Consider the following 20,049-nt stretch of genomic DNA (forward strand, 5'->3'; position numbering starts at 1 on the left):
ATTTTAAAGAGGTCATTCTAGCCTGGGCTGAGAAAATGAGGAAATCAACAGGGAATAGCGTCGATATAGCAACAGTGGGGGTGGAAGTCAGTCCCAGGTGTTGCAAGGCCAGAGGATGATTAATAGAGAGGGAGTAAGAAGGCACTCACCCAGAAGAACTGGGCTGGACCTGAGGCTCAATAACAGAGCTTTCATGAAAAGGTTCTTGCTGGGTTCCCTCTCAAAATGCCTCGGAAATGTGATCCGGGGGGAATAAAAGGAGCAAGTGTTTATGAGCGAGAGCTGCGCTGAAGGTTTAATTGGGCTCCACATCCTTTCAGCTCCCTTCAGTACTTGATATGCTGTTTAACCTTTCTCCCCCTCCCCAATCCTCTCTCTCCGCTGCAGCCCCCACCCCAACCTTCAGTACCCGAGCGCGGCTGGGATTTTAATAAGGCACAGTGTCCTGATGGCAGCTTGTTGGCAAAACATTGACTTGGTTGCTAAATTGAGTTAAGCCGCTGCATCGCGGCGCCGTAATGGTAATTTGTAACTACTATCCGCCCTCTTCCATGCCACGCACACACGAAACCAGTCACAGGGCTTATATCTATATAATACTCGTACAGTTCAGCATCAGACGCCCGCAAAACTAGGTGGTCACTTGGTGATGCAAAGTCTCCGTTGCCTTCTCATTCCAGCCAATTTTCTCTAGATAGATAGGCAAGATATAGATTGACAGATATATAGATATGTGGTCATAGCAACTGTTGAGCTTTAGAAGGTTCAAAGTGCTTCACATAAACGTTCTTGCAAATCTGTGCAACAATTCTGTAAGGTAGGCCACCGTTACTAACTCCATATTATGGGCAAAGAGGGGCACTGAGTTCAGGAGATACTCAAATCCGGAGTTCATGACAGAATCAAGATTTAAACAAGAGATTATCCAATTGAGAAAGTCAGCATGTGGCATCCTTGAGCACTTTATAGAGATCATTTTAATTTTCTGCCAAAGTGTTGCTCCAGATGGGGGTGTGGGAGAAATTTCCAAAACAATACATGGACTAAAACACAACCATCCTTCAAAATCCACACTTCTCTAAATTTTGCAGCTCTCCAGTCGAATCTTATGTCTCAAGTGTGCACAACATGTGGAAAGTGCATAAATGCACTCATGAACATACAAAACGAGGGGAACTGCTTGCGAAAATATGTATATTTGTCAAAATTGCATACAAAAATGCAAATATTGGGGATTAAATTGCTAGCAAATCTTCATAATAATTTATTTTATAAAAAAAATAAGTAAAATGATAAATAAATCTGGAGAACTGAACTTTAGCTTCAAAAAAAAAAGGAGAAATTAAGAGAAACCAAAACCAACTTCGGGAAGAAGGTGTGAGGGCACTGACAGGGTGCTAGAGTCCCCGTCCCCCCAAAGTTGGCCAAGCACTTGCCAGCGTTTGGGAAGGAAGTTGGAGGGCTCTAGGACCCTGCCAGAGCCCTCACAATTTCTTCCCAAAGCCCAGCACCTCTTATCTGGCTTTGGAAAGAGGGTGTCAAACTTTGGCCTCACACAGGAGTAAAAAATAAAGATCAGTAGGTAAAGCATAAGTCTGGTACTGAATAACATCTGCCATTTAAACTTATATTGAGTGTGCATGCTTTTGCTTGGTTGCAAGATCTGGGGAGTGGGGGACAGCATGGAGAAAGAGAAAGAGAAAGAAATGCAGAAACAAGTGTTAGTGCATTTTCCAGGACATGAAAGAATGTCTGCACGTGCATGAACCCAAAAGGCAGCTGGCTTTGAGCAGCTGGTCTGATAAGGGCTGTCTGCACATGTGCAGAACCTCATTCTGTGCTGGAGAACATCTGCAGAAATGACCGCTCCTCACATCCAATGGGCGGTGCCTTTTGCGTGGTCGCACGCAGCCCCCCCCCCCCGGATCCCACTAGTTTGGGCTGGCTTCATCCTCCCCAGGCTGGATACCAGGAGGTCTCCGCCTACCTCAGCCAATCCCACCTGGGGAGGCGTTGCCAGGGGATCGGCCAGGTAAGGGGAGGGACCACCCTGCCCACACAACAGAAGGTGAATTTTACCTGAGAAGCGTCAGTTGGCTCAAGAGCTTCTTCCACCCTACCCTCCCTCAGTTAAGTCTTCTTTTGCAGGTTAATTTATTTTCCACAGGTATGCAGGTGCTCCTATGAAAGGGTCACTGTTGAAGGGCCGGAAAGGAATTTTCCTGAATTGGCAGGTTTTGCCTTCCCCATAGCAAAACGTCACAACTTTGGCAGTTTCAGGCCTTGGGCGGAATCTTTTCGTCTATCTTCCTAAAGGGGGTGATCCATGCCCCCCTTGTGGCAGTGATCTCAGGGTTCCCCATTAAAGGGGTCTTGAGGCGAGGCATTGGCCATACGCCAAGAGGTTGTCATTGCTTTCCCCACCAACAGCGGCAAAATGGGGGGCGGGCTCTCTGTTTCAACATATGTTCTCCAGAGCCAGCCCAATCCCCACACATTCTGGATAACCCTGATGTCTCCCAGATCCCCAGCTGGGGACTAGGAAGGATAAATGCCCAATGCCTGTACCAAGGTCTTCCTACATCTGAAATTTAATAAAGTTGTGGCCAATTTTAATCCCATAGCATGTTATCTTGAGTCATTATTCTGCTCAGGGTTCGCCTGGGGTTGGGGGGACTTCACCTGTCTATGCAAATGGTACTTGCTTCATAGCACGACCAAGCCTTACAAGGTGGGCAAATTCACATGAATACTCCCTTAGAATGTCCTTCTTGACTCCTATTCAAAATACGCTGAACAACATTAAAGCTGTATCATTTCCCAATCCATGACTCATTTTCCAAGGGCAAATACCTGACTTCCAAGCCCAGGGAATGACTTAATTCCGATATGAGATTGTTAACATCTTAAAATAATAAGTAACAAGGATCTGTTTCAAAGATTCATTTTCCTTTTTTCATTAAGAGCACAAACCTTAAAGAGCTAGATTCCTTAAAACTGCTCATTCTACTCAATGATCACTGAGGTCAAGCAATGTGAAAGATCAAAATTGGAGTAAATAACGGAACAGAAATCAATTCATCTGAAGAGCTAGCTAGATTAATTTGGAAGATGATTGGGTATCCTTAATTCTTTCTGCTCCTGTTTTTTGCTTTGTTGCTGCTGGTTTCTGAAACTAATTTTCTATTACTCCATTTCAAGTAAGTCTCTAGCTTAGTTAAATATTTTCAGTTACCTTAATTAAAACAAACGGATAAGCAATTGCACAGATAATTCAGCAAATTAAATCAGAAGCACGTAGAACAGTTTGGCTCAGTGGTGGCAAGTGAACAACTAGTTAGCATTCGAAAATGTTAACAGAATGTTGTTGTTGTCAGATTCCTTTATCATGGGTGTGTTTTTATGATTCAGAAAATTGTGTACCCCCTCACAGCAAGATCACGGGCAAATTGAAAGCTGAGCATCTCTGCATCTTCTGTTTCATTTCTAGCCCTACAGTTTATTTCTTCCCCTCAAGGGATGGCAAGCTAAATCAATGCTTATATTTCTCCAGCCTGTGAGACCCAGTCTAAGCATTTGCAACTTTCACTAATCGGAATGGTAAGTGATAAAAGGGCAGCTTTTCTTATGAGAGAAAAGTCTGAGTAGGGTAAGTGAAGGTTCTTTATGTGATTCTGATATTTAGCTGCAGGAGGAATTTTTCCCATGTCCAAATAATTTTTTCCTATGTCTGAAGAACAAATCATAATTTTCACAAATCCATAAAGAAGCACCCATCAAAATAAGAAGTGGAAATAAAGGGGATTCCACATCATTTTTCCTGGTATGATGCTGAAATTTTATTCATTTTTATTTCTTTAACAAGAAGAGTTTGGATTTGATATCCCGCCTTTCACTCCCTTTAAGGAGTCTCAAAGCGGCTAACATTCTCCTTTCCCTTCCTCCCCCACAACAAACACTCTGTGAGGTGAGTGGGGCTGAGAGACTTCATAGAAGTGTGACTGGCCCAAGGTCACCCAGCAGCTGCATGTGGAGGAGCGGAGACGCGAACCCGGTTCCCCAGATTACGAGACTACCGCTCTTAACCACTACACCACACTGGCTAACAAAATTTATATACCGCTTGATTGAAAAGAAAAATGCCTCTAAGTGGTTGACAAAAAAAATGCAGCAATCCTGTACACGTAAATAGTGCAAGCCTATAAATGGGGCAATCCTGAATAGGTCTACTCCTTGAGTTAAAGGTAAATGGACCTCTGACCATTAGGTCCAGTCGTGGCCGACTCTGGGGTTGCGGCACTCATCTCACTTTATTGGCTGAGGGAGCTGGAGTACAGCTTCCGGGTCATGTGGCCAGCATGACTAAGCCGCTTCTGGCGAACCAGAGCAGTGCATGGAAACGCCATTTACCTTCCCGCCGGAGTGGTACCTATTTATCTACTTGCACTTTGACATGCTTTCAAACTGCTAGGTTGGCAGGAGCAGGGACCGAGCAACGGGAGCTCACCCCATCACGGGGATTCAAACTGCTGACCTTCTGATCGGCATGTCCTAGGCTCAGTGGTTTAACCCACAGTGCCACCCGCGTCCCTCCTTGAGTTAAAGGTATACTATTATAATTATTTTATATTTATTGGGTCATATCCAAATGGTGTCCCTCCACTGACAGAAGACTGACCCAGCAGATACTTCATAAACAGAAAGGAGATTGAGACAATCTTCCACAATTCCTCCTTCCCCTGTAAGCCCCTGCTTCCCCAATCTCCTTTGGAACTGTGTGATAAGTACTGGGAAGGGGGCTGCGAGGAGGAGGCATCATCAAACATCACCCTGATCCCTACTCTGCCAGTGGAAGCATCCACACGATCAGAAAGCCTTCCAGCAGTGGACAGACACCAGTTGTTTATAATGCATCCCGTATGTCAGCCTAAGACTTTGGCTAACAGCATTGTAAAACAGTAAACACAAAAACATCGCAAAGCAGGAAACTAAATAATAAAATATTGAAGCTGTCTTACAGGTAAGGGGAAGGGTCACAGCTGAGTGATCGTGCATCTGCATTGCATGCAGGATGTCCTAAATTCAATCCCTGGCATCTCCAGATGGGACTAGGAGAAGCTCCTGTCTGGATCCCTGGAGAGAGGCTGCTAATATGTGTTTCTTTCAGGAGCTGGAGCTGGAATCAGGCGTTGGTCAGTAATAAAACAATACAGCACCTGATGTCAGTGAACTTGACGGTTTATTCAAAGCACCAAAACAGCTCAGTCCTAGTGGTCACAAAAGTCCGTCCCAGTAGAACTTGCCCCAATGAGGCAACTGTGGAGACTGAAGGTCCTAACCTTTCCACCACTCACTAAGGCTCCTCCCCATGGTCATTCCCCAGCAGCCTAAGGTTCTGTTGTCTTGTCTCTCTGCTCCACCCTCTTCGTTTCTCTGCATGTTCTGGAAGACCAGTGGGGAGGGGAGCTGCTCGCAGCAGGCGGGGGAGACTCCCTGGATTCTTCAGCAGCCTGCTTCATCTTTGGTTCCTGGTCCCCCTCCTCTCCTACCTCTGAGTCTGGACTGCCCTCTGACAGTTTCTTCTTGCTCACTAAACCCTGTTAGCTCTTCAGCTTCTGACACCTCCTCCTCCCAGCCTTCTCCTTCTCCCTCTGACCACTCATCATTGTCCTACCACAACCCCCTGGCCCTGAGCCTTCTTCTCCTGCAGGTTTCCTTGGGAGTTCTCCAACTAGTGCCTCCCACCACTTCTCCTCATCCAGCTAGTCCATGACAGTGAGCAATACTGAGTGAGATAGACAAATGGGCTGGCTTAATATTTAGTCCCCATTCAGCAGGAAAAAATACATTAAAATCTAGAAAAAATATATATGTATTTAGCAGTCATCTAAATGAAGCAGGTGATGAATCCCAGGGGCAAGGAGCTCCAAAGACTCACAACTGAGAAGAACAGTACTTTAACCAAAATATAGGGGGAGTTCAAAATATACCTTGGCACCTGCAGTGTGTGAAATATTTGGCCATGCATTACTAGTCACGTGCATGCAGGTAAAGATAAACTACATCCACGGTACATACCGAGAGAGAAGGGTGAGGTGGAGAGGGGAGGTGATGTAACTTCTAGAGATCTTGAGGAGGGAGCAGAACCCTGGAGAATCAGAGACAACTTTAGGGACCCCATGCTAACATCATTCTAAAAAGGCTCTCCCCAAACATCAACAGGGTCATAGGCATCTAATTGGCCACTGTGAGAACAGTGGACCTTTGGCCTGATCCAGCAGGGCTATTCTTTCAGTGCCTTTGGTAGCCCTGACATTCATAATGCATTTTTGCTGGCTTTGGGGCCACTTATGGGATTAGCATAACTATGTTCAACAGGTGTAAATTTTAAACTTTTAAAACTGGCCGAACTTGACTGCTAATAAATCCAGGGAGAGCTAATATATTTCACTCAACAGAGGCAAAATGGTTTATTTTGGCTTTCTCTGTGAGAGCAACACCTGGCTAAGAGTTTTCAATAAGATTTATAGTTGGCACTAGACCCGGTTCAGACAGTCAGAAGGCTCCATGCAATCATCTGCGAGAATGTCCTGGGTCACTGGCAGGCTCACAAACCAGCAGGGATTTTCTGCTTCAGGCACTAAAATATCTAAGACTGGTCCTGCCCTGAAGTATGGGTGAAAATGTGCATCTTGAATTGTGTGCAGGAGATGGAAAAAAAATCAAACTACTCTGAGTAGGATCATAATGCAGTGAACTTTGAACAGGCAGAATAAGGCAGACAGGTAGCTAAAGCCTTGTCTGCCATTTTTCTTCTTTTAGGATTAAACATTTGGCTTTTTCCACACAAGTGAAGAATTATGGATGAACTGTAATTATGAATAAGACTCATTCTTGGGGGAATTAAAAATAACCGAACACAAAACTACACAAAGGACAGATTACCTTTCTAGTTTCCAAGGCATTTTGCTTTCTTAAAAAGATGATTGCAGCATGTTTTAACATATCTGTTCACAGTCATCAAACGTACACCAAAAGCTTCTGTATACCAAATTTTCAGCTCCCCAACATAATTAAAGGGTTTTCCCCATTAATTATTTGCTTTGTATTTCAAACTAGGTGCATGCATATAAACAAATGTTCCAAAGCCTGTGAAGCAAAATATTAGGGGGCCACACCTCAAATAATAAATTCTTTCATGCTCAGAATACCTGTTTCCAAAATTATCTGCTGTGTTTAGTTGTATAACTCCCAAACATTTCATTGAGTGTGTACAGGAAAACTTACTAGAACTCAGGGTCACCCTTTGGAATTTATTGGCAGTAGCCAGGACCAACCACTGTGTCACAAACTGCATTTTAACATATCCAATTAACCACCTTGAGATGTGATGACCACTGGCTTAGGAGAGACCTGTTGACTGAGTACAGTGGTACCTCGGTTTAAGAACAGTCCGGTTTAAGGACGATTTGGTTTACAAACTCCACAAAACCGGAAATAGTGTCTTGGTTTAAGAACTTTACCTCTGTCTAAGAATGGAATCTGAATGGTGGAAGGGTAGCGGCAGCAGGAGGCCTCATTAGGGAAAGCACACCTCAGTTTAAGAACAGTTTTGGTTTAAGAACGGACTTCCAGAATGGATTAAGTTTGTAAACCAAGGTACCACTGTACATGCCTCTCAATGTTGTTGTTGTTTAGTCGTGTCCGACTCTTCGTGACCCCATGATCAAGGTAGGGTTACCCTTGCTAAGCTGTGGTTGGTACACAGGGCATCTTTTGCCTTCATGGCCTGCTTGTGGACTTCCTGAAGGCATCAGACAGACCACTTCTGATGCTGGTAGAGGCAACACACAGAGACAGCAGAGCACAGGGATATCCAATCTGTCATGAAGCTACACAGATTTGGGTACATATAACCATGTTGCTGAGGGCACTGCAAATGCACAAATTAATGTTTTCACAAAGGGCTACCAAATATCGTTCCAAAGAGAGGGCATTCCTAAGGACTATCACAAAGAGTTGTTTCAAATCAGTTGCAGGGTAAATGTATTTGGGGTTCCATCCTCAGACATACACAATAAGTAGTTGAGCAGGTCAATTTCAAGGGCTGCTGTGCTCAGGCTATCCTATTGCACACCCAACCATTTGTCACTCTGCTCACAGCATCAAAACAAAGGCAAAATTGGTGTCCCTGGACTAGGGCCTGACCGGCAGCACCACTGCCCACCCACGATTCAGCGATCTTTGAATAGGCTCGTGCTGCCACTTCAGCGGCGCACTTCATTGCTGCAAAAGATGATCCATGGGATCAGGTTGCCAGACATATTAATGACAAATGTTGGACATGGCTAACTTAAAAGAAGAGAGTCTCCTCTCAGAGCTTAACCTTAACCAGTCTTGACATCAGTCAATTCTTTTTCTCCCCTCTTTTTTAAAAAAGCAAGATGTAGCTGACCTTGCAGGTCTGTATCAGTTCATCGCTGTTGGCATCTACATTTTACAGCTCTTGACAACTTGCAGGTCTCACAAGGCCACTTTTTAACATTTTGCCCACCTTCTAGAAACTGACTAGTGCTACCCAGTCACACAGGTACTGAAATACATTGCTAGGCATGTATGCCAGCCACACCACGGGGTGCTCTTTGGCATCCAGCTTTCACATTTGCTCCAAATATGCGTTTGATTCTTTGCGCAGGCAGCTGGGAGTCCAAAAGACCATTCCAAAAGTGATAAAGGATTGGTACGGCTTCGTAAGAGGCATTAACATGCTGGCTGTGTTCTGCTTCCACAGCTGGAGCCAGCAATGTTTTCAAAGACCAATTGCTGGAGACCATAGGAGGGGAGAGGCCTCTTGTGCTCAGATCCTGCTTGTGGGGTTCTGGTTGGCCACTGTGAGAGCAGGATGCTGGACTACACGGGCCAGCAGGTTCTTATGCTCACATGTCCCATAGAATTGGGTGGGGTTTTTTTTGTTTTTTGACAATAATATTTATTACTTTTCAATAGACATAACAAAAAAGAAAATATGCAACAACACAAAGAGAAGTGAAAAAGAAGAAAAAAGAATAACAAACTTAAAATACCTAAACAGAAAAAAGGAAACTCAATTAATTAAATAAAATCTATTTTCATAAACATTTTAGTTGGCTTCCTCTAATCTCCTCCATCTGAATTTCCTCTTAATTTGAATGTAGCAGTTCCCAATATCATTATTTCATAAAACAATATTACAGTCGTATTCCAATTTCTTTACCTTTCTTATAGTACATTTTCTTATTTATATATTTAAGTCTAATTTAATCCTAGGCCTGATTGGTTCTTTCAAGTGGTTACATATCTTTAATATTAGAATATTTGTTCAAATAGTCTTTAAATTTCTTCCAGTCTTCTTGGTAATCCTCTTCTTTCTGGTCACGGATTCTCCCGGTGAGGTCCGCCAGCTCCATAAATTCCATCATCTTCATCTGCCATTCTTCTACCGTTGGTAATTCTTGTGTTTTCCATTTTCCGGCTAGTAAAATCCTAGCAGCTGTTGTGGCATACAAAAATACTTTCACATCTTTTTGGGGCAGTTCAGTACCTACTATCCCAAGGAGAAAGGCCTCTGGTTTCTTAATAAATGTATATTTCATCAATTTTTTTTATTCATTATAAATTTCCCCCCCAGAAGTCCTTTACCTTGGAACAATAGAATTGTAGAGTTGGAAGGGACACTGAGGGTTGCCTAGTTCAACCATCTCAACTAAAGCAGATGGGCATCCAACCTCTGCTTAAAAACCTCCAAAGAAGGAGAGTCCTCCACCTTCCAAGCAAGTCCATTCCACTGTCAAACAGCTCTTACCATCAGAATGTTCCTCCTGATGTTTAATAATAATAATAATAATAATAAATTTTATTTATACCCCGCCCTCCCCAGCCAAGACTGGGCTCAGGGCGGCTAACACCAAAATAAAAACAATTGATTGAAATACAACTTAAAAAACAAGATTAAAATACATTAAAACATTAAAATGCAGCCTCATTTCAGTGGAAACTTAAATCAAAAACTTTTGGGGGATGAAAATGTCAAGTCTTCACCAATGCTAACTATCCAGACTGGTCCTACATGGGCCAGAAAAAAGCCAGGGAAGTCCCCAAATAGGAGTTGGGTATGTTTAGTGGGAACCTCATTTCTTATAACTTGAAGCCATTGCTTTGGGTCCTACCCTCTGGGGCGGGAGAATACAAGCTTGCTCCATCTTCCATGTGACAGTGCTTTGCATAATTGAAAGTGGCTGTTTTATATCCTCTCAGTCTTTTCTGTTCTGGGCTAAACATACCCAACTCCCTCAACTATTCCTTATAAGTCTTGGTTCCCAGACCCTTACAAACACTCATCATTGTTATTTTTATTTATATGCATGCAACACCTGCAACACAAATTTCTCTGGGTAGCTTATAAAAAAATAAGTGGAAGGTAACTGAATGAAAATATAAACATAACATTATTAAAAGGGGGGGCACATAAGTGCACCATCAGAACTTGCTCTACTCCCTTAATTTTTTTAAAAAGTAAACAACAGAAACCTGGGTTACTTCAGTTATTTAAACAGCCTGGGTGAACAGAAAAGTCTTTATGTAGCACTAGAAAGACCACAGAGAAGATGCTAGGTGAGTTTCCCTGAGAAGCCTTATCTGTAATCTGAATGCCACTGTGAGGAAGGCCCTCTTTCTGGAGGTTGCCCACCTCACTTTATTTGGAGTGAGGGAGGTGGGACACAGCGAGGTTTTGTGTTCTTCTCTTGCCTCACAGGTTTTGCAGGTACTGAAGCACCATAAAAGTCTTCAAACGTCTGGGCACAGATGGTTGGCCATAACCATACCCATAGCCTGATTCACGTCACACTGACAAAATCTATCTGTGGCTCCAATGAGTACTTTTTAAAAAAGCTAAAACAGTCAAAAGAGCATCTGAGGATCATGGGTTCAAGCACTGCAGGGAGTTGGACTAAATGACCCTCATGGTCCCTTCCAGCTCTATAATTCTATGATTCTATGAATTCTAGCCAAATGCGATGAGTTGGTGACCAACCAACAGAGTTTGAATACAAAACTGATTGAATGACCTCAGGGTTCTCCCATCCAAGTACTAACCAGGCCTAACCCTGCTTAGCTTCCGAGATCAGACGAGATCAGGCGTGTTCAAGGTAGTATGGCCGTAGACTAAGCCTACGGCACCCGGTATTCCCAGGCGGTCTACCTCAGACAGGATTGATGGAAGTCAAAAATCTGAATAAGATGTAAAAGTATGTTTAATTACTGTTGAAAATGATATGTTAAAAACACACACACACACACACACACACACATATATATGTTTAGCCTGGAGAAGAGGAGGTTAAGGGGTGATATGATAGCCATGTTCAAATATATAAAAGGATGTCACATAGAGGAGGGAGAAAGGTTCTTTTCTGCTGCTCCAGAGAAGCGGACACAGAGCAATGGATCCAAACTACAAGAAAGAAGATTCCACCTAAACATTAGGAAGAACTTCCTGACAGTAAGAGCTGTTCGACAGTGGAATTTGCTGCCAAGGAGTGTGGTGGAGTCTCCTTCTTTGGAGGTCTTTAAGCAGAGGCTTGACAACCATATGTCAGGAGTGCTCTGATGGTGTTTCCTGCTTGGCAGGGGGTTGGACTCGATGGCCCTTGTGGTCTCTTCCAATTCTATGATTCTATGATTATATATATATATATATATATATATATATATATAATGACCTCAGGGTTCACACCCATGGAGGTAGTGTTCTCCAATGCTTTTTTCTTGGGGGACACATACCCCTAAACATTTTGTGAATCTAAGTTTGGCCTCATTGAGGGGCAGTATTTCAATATGAGCAGGAAAATGAGAGTACCTCTAAACATTTTTTAAAAGAAAAAAAGCACTGGTGTTCTCTCTTTCTTCCCTCAGCCTTTCATTCACTCTGTCCTCCTGCCCCTAGAGGCCCCTCCCTTCCATTAAACATTTTCCTAGTCCTTGGACAGCCATCCATGATTCTTTCTTCTCCATATTCCCTAATGGGTTCTTGGTTTGCCGCTATGGTTCTTCACTGTTTCAAACAAAGAAGAAGAAAATAGTTACCTTTCTGGATCAGATCAAGGCTAATCGAGGTTCCCTATTACCCCTGCTCCCCATGGTGACCAACCAGATGTCTCTTGGAGCTTCTGAGCTCTTGCTGCTATTGTGGATTGCTCACTTTCTGCTCTACATTGAGTTCTTCTCAGTGGAGGTGATGGATCGGGGGACACATCTCAGAGCCAAGGAGAAAAGGAGATCTCAGCAAGAGGGCAGCGAAAGAGGAGCAGTGGAAGAGTTGGAAACAATTCTCAAGCTTTCTTAAACTTGTTTGGTTCTACAGCATATGTGACTGGATGGGCAAATATCTGTCTAGACAGCAGATTAGAGTTTAATTAGGTTTCTGTTCATTTCTACAACACAGGCAGAAGACTGTATTTAGAGGCTTTTGCCATCTTCAATGCAGGCTTATTTGTGTCTTGTTCATTTACAGCATATGCTTCTTTTCTTACCACACCCAGAACCTGATTTCTGTATTTAGAGAAGTAATTTGCCGATGACTTTTGTTTGTGAGTTTGCTTCCCTTTATTTGCATGGCGCCTTGATTTTTAAAGGAGGGAGTGCTGAGCTGTTTCACTATGTGAGCTAAAGAGGGACAAAGCTTCAACTTATGCAGCCTTCTGCAAAGCTAACAAGACATGTTGTTGGTTGAACCTGGTGGGGGCAAAGCAATTCATTTGTGAATGATCTGTTGGTGTTCTCTGTCCTTTCTTCCTGCTCTCCGTTCTTTCTATTTTTTTTTTGTTTAAATGATATTTATTAAAGTTTCAAAAAATACAAGAAATACAAAATACAGAAAAAAGAGTAAAGTTATTTAAAATATAACAAAAAAGTAAAAAAGAAAAAAGAAACATACAAAATAAAACAGTTAAAAAAAAACATTAATTTTCCAAACCTATCTTCCCTAGACTTATTTCCCCGGACCTCCTCATACCTCCCTTTTTCGTATTCCAGTTCAGTTTGTTAGTTCAGCAAATCCTTACCATTAAACTTTTGCCCAATTGTAAACCTTTTTTTTCATATCTCTTAAAGCATTACAACTAAAAACCTCTTAGTTTCTATCCAACATCCTTCTAAGATTCATTAATTTTACAATATTTCTGTAAATAGTCTTTAAATTTCTTCCAGTCTTCTTTCACCGACTCTTCTCCCTGGTCTCGGATTCTGCCAGTCATTTCTGCCAATTCCATGTAGTCAATCACCTTCATCTGCCATTCTTCCAGAGTGGGTAGATCTTGTGTCTTCCAATACTTTGCGATGAGTATTCTTGCTGCTGTTGTAGCATACATAAAAAAAGTTCTGTCCTTCTTTGGCACCAATTGGCCGACAATGCCCAGGAGAAAGGCCTCTGGTTTCTTCAAGAAGGTATATTTAAATACCTTTTTCAGTTCATTATATATCATTTCCCAGAAAGCCTTAATCCTTGGGCACGTCCACCAAAGGTGAAAGAATGTACCTTCAGTTTCTTTACATTTCCAACATTTGTTGTCAGGCAAATCTGCTCTCCGTTCTTTCTAACTGCCCCCCTCCAATTCCTTTGTCAAGAAGTTGAACGTTAAACTCATCTTTTGTGGGCAAGGTAGCCACTGACATACTCCAAGCTGTTGAACATGTCCCGAGGAGCAAGATAAGATCACTTTGCAGGACATAACAGTGCTCTGAGCTGAGCAAACTATAGTAAGGAAGAACTTGTACAGTGGTTACAGGCGCTTCAGGTTACATACGCTTCAGGTTACAGACTCCGCTAACCCAGAAATAGTACCTCGGGTTAAGAACTTTACTTCAGGATGAGAACAGAAATCACGTGGCGGCAGTGGGAGGCCCCATTAGCTAAAGTGGTGCTTCAGGTTAAGAACAGTTTCAGGTTAAGAACAAACCTCTGGAACAAATTACAGTGGTACCTCGGGTTAAGTACTTAATTCGTTCTGGAGGTCCGTTCTTAACCTGAAACTGTTCTTAACCTGAAGCACCACTTTAGCTAATGGGGCCTCCTGCTGCCGCTGCACCGCCAGAGCACGATTTCTGTTCTTATCCTGAAGCAAAGTTCTTAACCTGAAGCACTATTCCTGGGTTAGTGGAGTCTGTAACCTGAAGTGTATGTAACCTGAAGCGTATGTAACCTGAGGTACCACTGTAAGTATGTAACCAGAGGTACCACTGTATATCTAGAGGCTTACACTACAGAATCAATGCTTGTTTATTCCAGTCTTCCGCATAACAACCATTTTGTGTTACATGACCTGGAAAAACTGTCTGCGGACAAACGGCAGTTCCCTCGGCCTGTAAAGCAAGATGAGCACCACAACCCCAGAGTCGTTCACGACTGGAATTAACTGTCAGGTGTCCCTTTACCTTTGCCTTTTTTCATCATGGCAAGTCTTTATATAGTCACAGGCTAAGCAACTGCTACCAGTCTGCATAATCTGCCACCAGCCATTAGCTGAGCTGCTGTGATGTCATGGAATGATGAGGGACATTTTAAGCACTGAGGACCATTAGAGGATCTGTGTGACCAGAAGACAAGAAAACTTCACAGCAGGCTTAGACAATGTAGTGGTAAGAGAACAAGCAGTGGGCCCTAGTTTAAATCTAGCCAGTGTAGTGCAGGCCTTGGGAGACCAGGGTTCAAATTCCTGCTCTGTTGAGCACAGGCACTGAACCCAAACAAGAAAAGATCCTATCCTTACCCTGTGTATTATCATTAGAGACAGGTGGACTGTCCTGTTGGCTTGGAAATATATCTCAACAATAGAAGCTGGCAGTAACACTATGTCATTGTCTACAGTTCTTTAACAATAAGGGTCTTGACATCTTTTGCTTTTGGCTGGATACACCTGAAGAGAGAGAAATAATGTTGCCCCAATACTCTGATTTTAAACTACCACCAGTAGTTTCCCATGTCTGCATGTCTCCCTCCACAACAGGGGTGGAGAAGCTGTAGACATCCAGAAGTTCTGCAACCACAAGTCCCATCACTCTGTACTGTACCATTACCAATGCTGGCTGGGACATTTAGAGGGTGACATGTTCCCCACCTCTTATTTCCACATACATGGTCAATAAAGAACTTTCATATCTCAACGTAGCATGTTCATGTCTCCTTATAGCACTTATAGTTTTATGGAAGTGAGCCGATGGCAACTTACAAGTGTCAGGAGCAATGCCTCAACACCTTCTACATGTGCCTCAGAAAGATTTTGGGCATTTCATAGCAGGACAGAGTTTCAAACAAAGATTTGGTCTCTCAGTCCAAACTGGGGCTGCCTTAACTTCGTTCAGCCCAATTCCAGGTTTATCCAAATCAGTCTGATTCAGTTTGGGATCAGAGATTTGAGCAGAGCCAGTGTACAACCTTAGTATTTTTAAACTGCTTTCTGGCTGGGCCTCACAAAGTGATTTAAATTAAATTATTCCAACCATAGGCATCATTTTTTTAAAAAAATGTTTACATGTGTGAACCAGCATGTCCTCTTGGATTCAATAGATTTAGCAATTTTTAAAAAGTATGATAGAAGAATAGAGAATAAGAAAAAGCATAAAATAAATGTATGGTGGGAGAGGGGGAGCATTCACAGACAAACCTTCTTCGTTGCTCCTGTCTCTCATTCTTTGATTTAGTACCACAGAAGTTCAGCCATTGATGCGACAACTCTTCTTTTGATTAGCTGAGCCAGCAATGCACTGCACTGTCATTCTGCCTACGGAGAATTAAATTTGAGCTCATGAGAACAGGTTTGTTTTGTTCTAAATTAGTTTTTGTTTTGTCTCCTATACACATACTCACCTCGTTGCTGTGCTGATGACATCAAGTGGAATTATGGTGGAATTCAAAGGTGTTTCACAGCCTCTGACAGTAGCAGCGGTGGCGGTTGCTTAATTTTTAATCTGATGAGCCTGTGCTACTAATGTAACGTGCTTGTACGTCTTCAAGTGTTTGTGTATCATTGGAAAAAAATACTGCAGAACCCTGAAAGTGGAAAAAGAGAAATAGATCAAAAGCAGAACCAGAAATCACGATGAACACGCCTTCATCTAATGAACCTTCTTTAAGAAACAATTGAACCTGTGGTTTTGTTTCTGCAACCACAGCCAACTCTGACCAGTTGGAACCAAGCCAGATAATCATCAAAATGACCAGAAGAGAAGAGAAATATCAAGAAGAGTGGAAGAAATTTAAAGACTATTTGAATAAATACTGTAACATTAAAAATTAGAAATTACTTGAAAGTACTAAATAGGTCTAGGATGAAATTAAGAGTTAGTAAAATAATTGAGATTTAGGACCTTAAGAAAAGTTAAGAAATTTTATTTTAATTGGAATATTGTGTTTTAATATTGATATTAGAAAACTGCTACATTTAAATACAAGGAAATTCAGATGGGGGGGCTCAGAGGAAGTCAAAACCATGTTTATGATGTTAGAAGTTTAAATAACCAATTAATTTGTATTGTCTGGGTGTTAGCTGACATGATTTTTTTTCCTGTTTTCTTTTTTGTTTATATTTGTGATTTTGTTTTTTTTTGTTTTTTGTTGTAGTATGTGTTATATTTGTAAGAAACTTAATAAAAACTATTTAAAAAAGAGATAATCATCAAAATGATAATCTCTTCTGACAGTGAAAACCAAATTGTAATGTTATTAATGCTAGGTGACTGTGAAAGAGTATGTACATGTTGGAATTAAGAGCTAACCACGATGGCTGCACTGGGATTCTAACTCACGAAATTCTAACTCATGTCTGGACAAAGGAACTTCATCATGAAGAAGATTATACATACCATATCTCTTTGCATGAAGATAATGGATTTTCTGAACTCACATGGCTCATAGCTATTTTATGCTGGACTGAGAGAAAAGGGCATCATCCCCCAGGTGAAGAAGCAGGATTGGTCTGTAGAAGATACAAGATAAAATCCTGTCCATTCACACTCCCATTTCTGTACTGACAAAAACAATAACATTGTTCACTTATACAGGTTACCATATCAGAGACCAGTCTCCCCCAGATGGCGTAGCTGAATCCATTGGTTTGGGTCCTATCCTCCAGAGCAGGAGAAAGCAATCTTGTTCCATCTTCCATGTGACAGTCCTTAAGATACAGCAGGGGCTGTTGTAGTAACTGTGGGAGTAGAATTCCATGTTACAGAGCAGGGGCCTTGGGAAATGAAAAGTGGGAATAAAAATTATATCTTCTATCAGATATTCAGCAGGATTGAATGGATATACTTTTAATGATGCACATATGTATTGGCTATGATAGTATCATCTGTTCTTCAGAAGAGTAAAAATATGGGAAAATAATCTCAAAATGTGTTAATTAGATTCTGTTGCATGTTTTATTTTTCCTGTTCCCCCCAACTATTTTTGTAATTTGGAAAAAAAAATTCCAATATTTTTTAACAATATTTTTTAGAAAAGAATTAGAATCTGTTGTTTGGGTGGAGATTTATGGGGATCTAAGCTTTCCCCCTTCTATGTTGCTATCAACAATTGGACTCTTTTCTTTTTTTCCATATAATCTAGTCGGTGGAGTCAACAAAATATTGTAAATCTGTCCTGTCTTGCAGCATGGTAATGGTAATGGAGTAACTTCACTCTCCTCCCCCACCCCGATTAAGTACAAATACGACTGCAATGAAAGGTCTACCCTGATGCTTGATATCTTGATCTGGCCAATTATGCAGTCATGGGTCTTCTCACACATTGATTATTTTAACATTGTTACCTGCTTTTGGGGGAAGAGCAGTAGGTTATAGATCGACATCAGTAGATACAGTGGTACCTCAGGTTAAGAACTTAATTCGTTTTGGAGGTCCATTCTTAACCTGAAACTGTTCTTAACCTGAAGTAGTCTTTGCTTCTTCCAGTATACAGCGGTACCTCTGGTTACGTACTTAATTCGTTCGGAGGTCCGTTCTTAACCTGAAACTGTTCTTAACCTGAAGCACCACTTTAGCTAAAGGGGCCTCCCGCTGCCGCCGCGCCGCCGGAGCACGATTTCTGGTCTCATCCTGAAGCAAAGTTCTTAACCCGAGGTACTATTTCTGGGTTAGCGGAGTCTGTAACCTGAAGTGTATGTAACCTGAAGCATATGTTGTGGAATTGATTGATTGGTTTGGCGTGACCCCCGCTAATTGATTTACGATCCACAATTAGCTCTTTATGCCCGGCGCGCTTCCTCCGAGCTGCGCCACTCAGCTCCGTCTCCAGTAGCTCTCCAGTCACGCCTCAGCAGAGTTGAACACAGCAGCGAAAACTGTCACGTAGCTTCACTTAGCTTCCGACAAACACACAGAGCCCGGTTTGTCTATTTACAGTTCTTTATTCCGACTTTCCCCAGGAAACTCCTGGGCTCACCGCAGCCATGACAAACTGCGACCTCTTCCCTCAGAGACCAGAGGGGAACAGAAACGAAACTCCTCCCAGCTCCTCCCAGCTTCGAAAGCTGACGTCAGAATGTTGAGGCATCATGGGAACAACTTAACCTGTTAAGTTCCAAACCCAACATATGTAACCCGAGGTACCACTGTAATCTGGCCTGGCTCCCACTGCGGCTTTCTGGGAACCTGCTTTGTTGACATTCCACTCCAGCACGCACAGTGGACAAGCCTTTACACTTGCCTTTGGAATCCTTCGCCCCCCCGACCTGCTCACTAGCACTCCTTGAGGCTAAATCGTCAGGAACAGGGGCTCCAGCCATCTCTAGGCTTTGGCAATACTTCTCCGGGGCTCTGGCCTCCTGCTGAAGCTTCACACAAACGCAGCAGCACATCCCCAGACAGCCCTTGCTCAACTTCTTAGAGTGAGCCTTTGAAACGCAATGTCCTCCAAGACCTGGCTGCCTGCCATTGTCTTCCATTCTCCCAAGGGGCCCCAAGCTGTACTCACAGAATGTTGAGGCATCATGGGAACAACTTAACCTGTTAAGTTCCAAACCCAACATATGTAACCCGAGGTACCACTGTAATCTGTGGAATTAAGTGAAATAGAACCAGAAGTGAGGCTCTGTGAATCCAGAGGTGTATCTACACTTCAGACACCTTCAACCAGAGTCAATATTTGTTCACGCTCCCCAGGAATCCCTGATAACTGTCATCTGTGCAACAGATCTCCAGCAAAAGCTCTCCGTGCTCATGCTAAACTACAGTTCCCAAACCCCTTTGGAAAAAGCTATACCTGAACTAGTATATTTTTGTAGTAATATTTACTCTTTGAGGCATTCCCATATGACGTCAGTTGAAATATTACTGTCTGGAAATGTTCCCCTACTAGGTCCATCAGTCTCTGTGTGTACATTATTACTTATATCCACACTACAAACATGTTTTAGAAATCCTGTAGAATACGAAATAGAAGCTTAGGTTTTCAAGTTGAGATTGAATTTTTAAATTTTATTTTAAGCAGCAAAATAATATATTTTCTCTCTCTTTGAGAATATAATTGCTATTCATTTCTTTAAGCAGAACTCCACCTTCATTTTATGAAACCTGGATGTTAACATTTAAGGCTACCAATGAGGTAAGCTGGTTTTTCTTGTCAAGTTCACTGCGCACAAACATCAATTTTACTCCTTTTCAAGTAAAATGTGTGCCACACTATGCAGGATGATATATTAGCACAGTATGTTTGATTGGTAAGAAATGATAAGTGGAGCAGTGGCCCCGCAGGGATCGTCCAAATCATACTAGAATCAAAAGGGTTGAGAGATGACTGCATCTGTGTGACAAAATGGAGCATTCTGGGCCCTCTTGACAAAGAACCAACTGTAAGGTGCCAAGGGATTCAAAATGGGGATTTATTCTGCAGAACCCATGTGCTTTCTGCCATAAAGCACCAAAACAGCTTCCATGTACGGAAGGGGTACTGGCTTCATCTTTCCCACAACGCAGCTCTACCTATATAATAAAAAAAGAAGGTACGGCAGCTCCTTA

The 20,049-nt window shown here is 42.3% G+C and overlaps 1 long non-coding RNA gene across 1 annotated transcript; it reads left to right on the plus strand.

Moving 5' to 3' along the window:
• The first annotated feature begins 14,611 nt into the window (after positions 1 to 14,611).
• On the plus strand, positions 14,612 to 19,637 carry LOC308482200. The gene is made up of 3 exons (XR_013989143.1): positions 14,612 to 14,673; positions 15,736 to 15,849; positions 19,582 to 19,637. It is a non-coding gene; the product is annotated as an uncharacterized lncRNA (long non-coding RNA).
• Positions 19,638 to 20,049: the final 412 nt, after the last annotated feature.

Source organism: Podarcis pityusensis (genome assembly GCF_964106645.2).
Source record: "Podarcis pityusensis genome assembly, chromosome: 7".
Taxonomy (NCBI): domain Eukaryota; kingdom Metazoa; phylum Chordata; class Lepidosauria; order Squamata; family Lacertidae; genus Podarcis; species Podarcis pityusensis.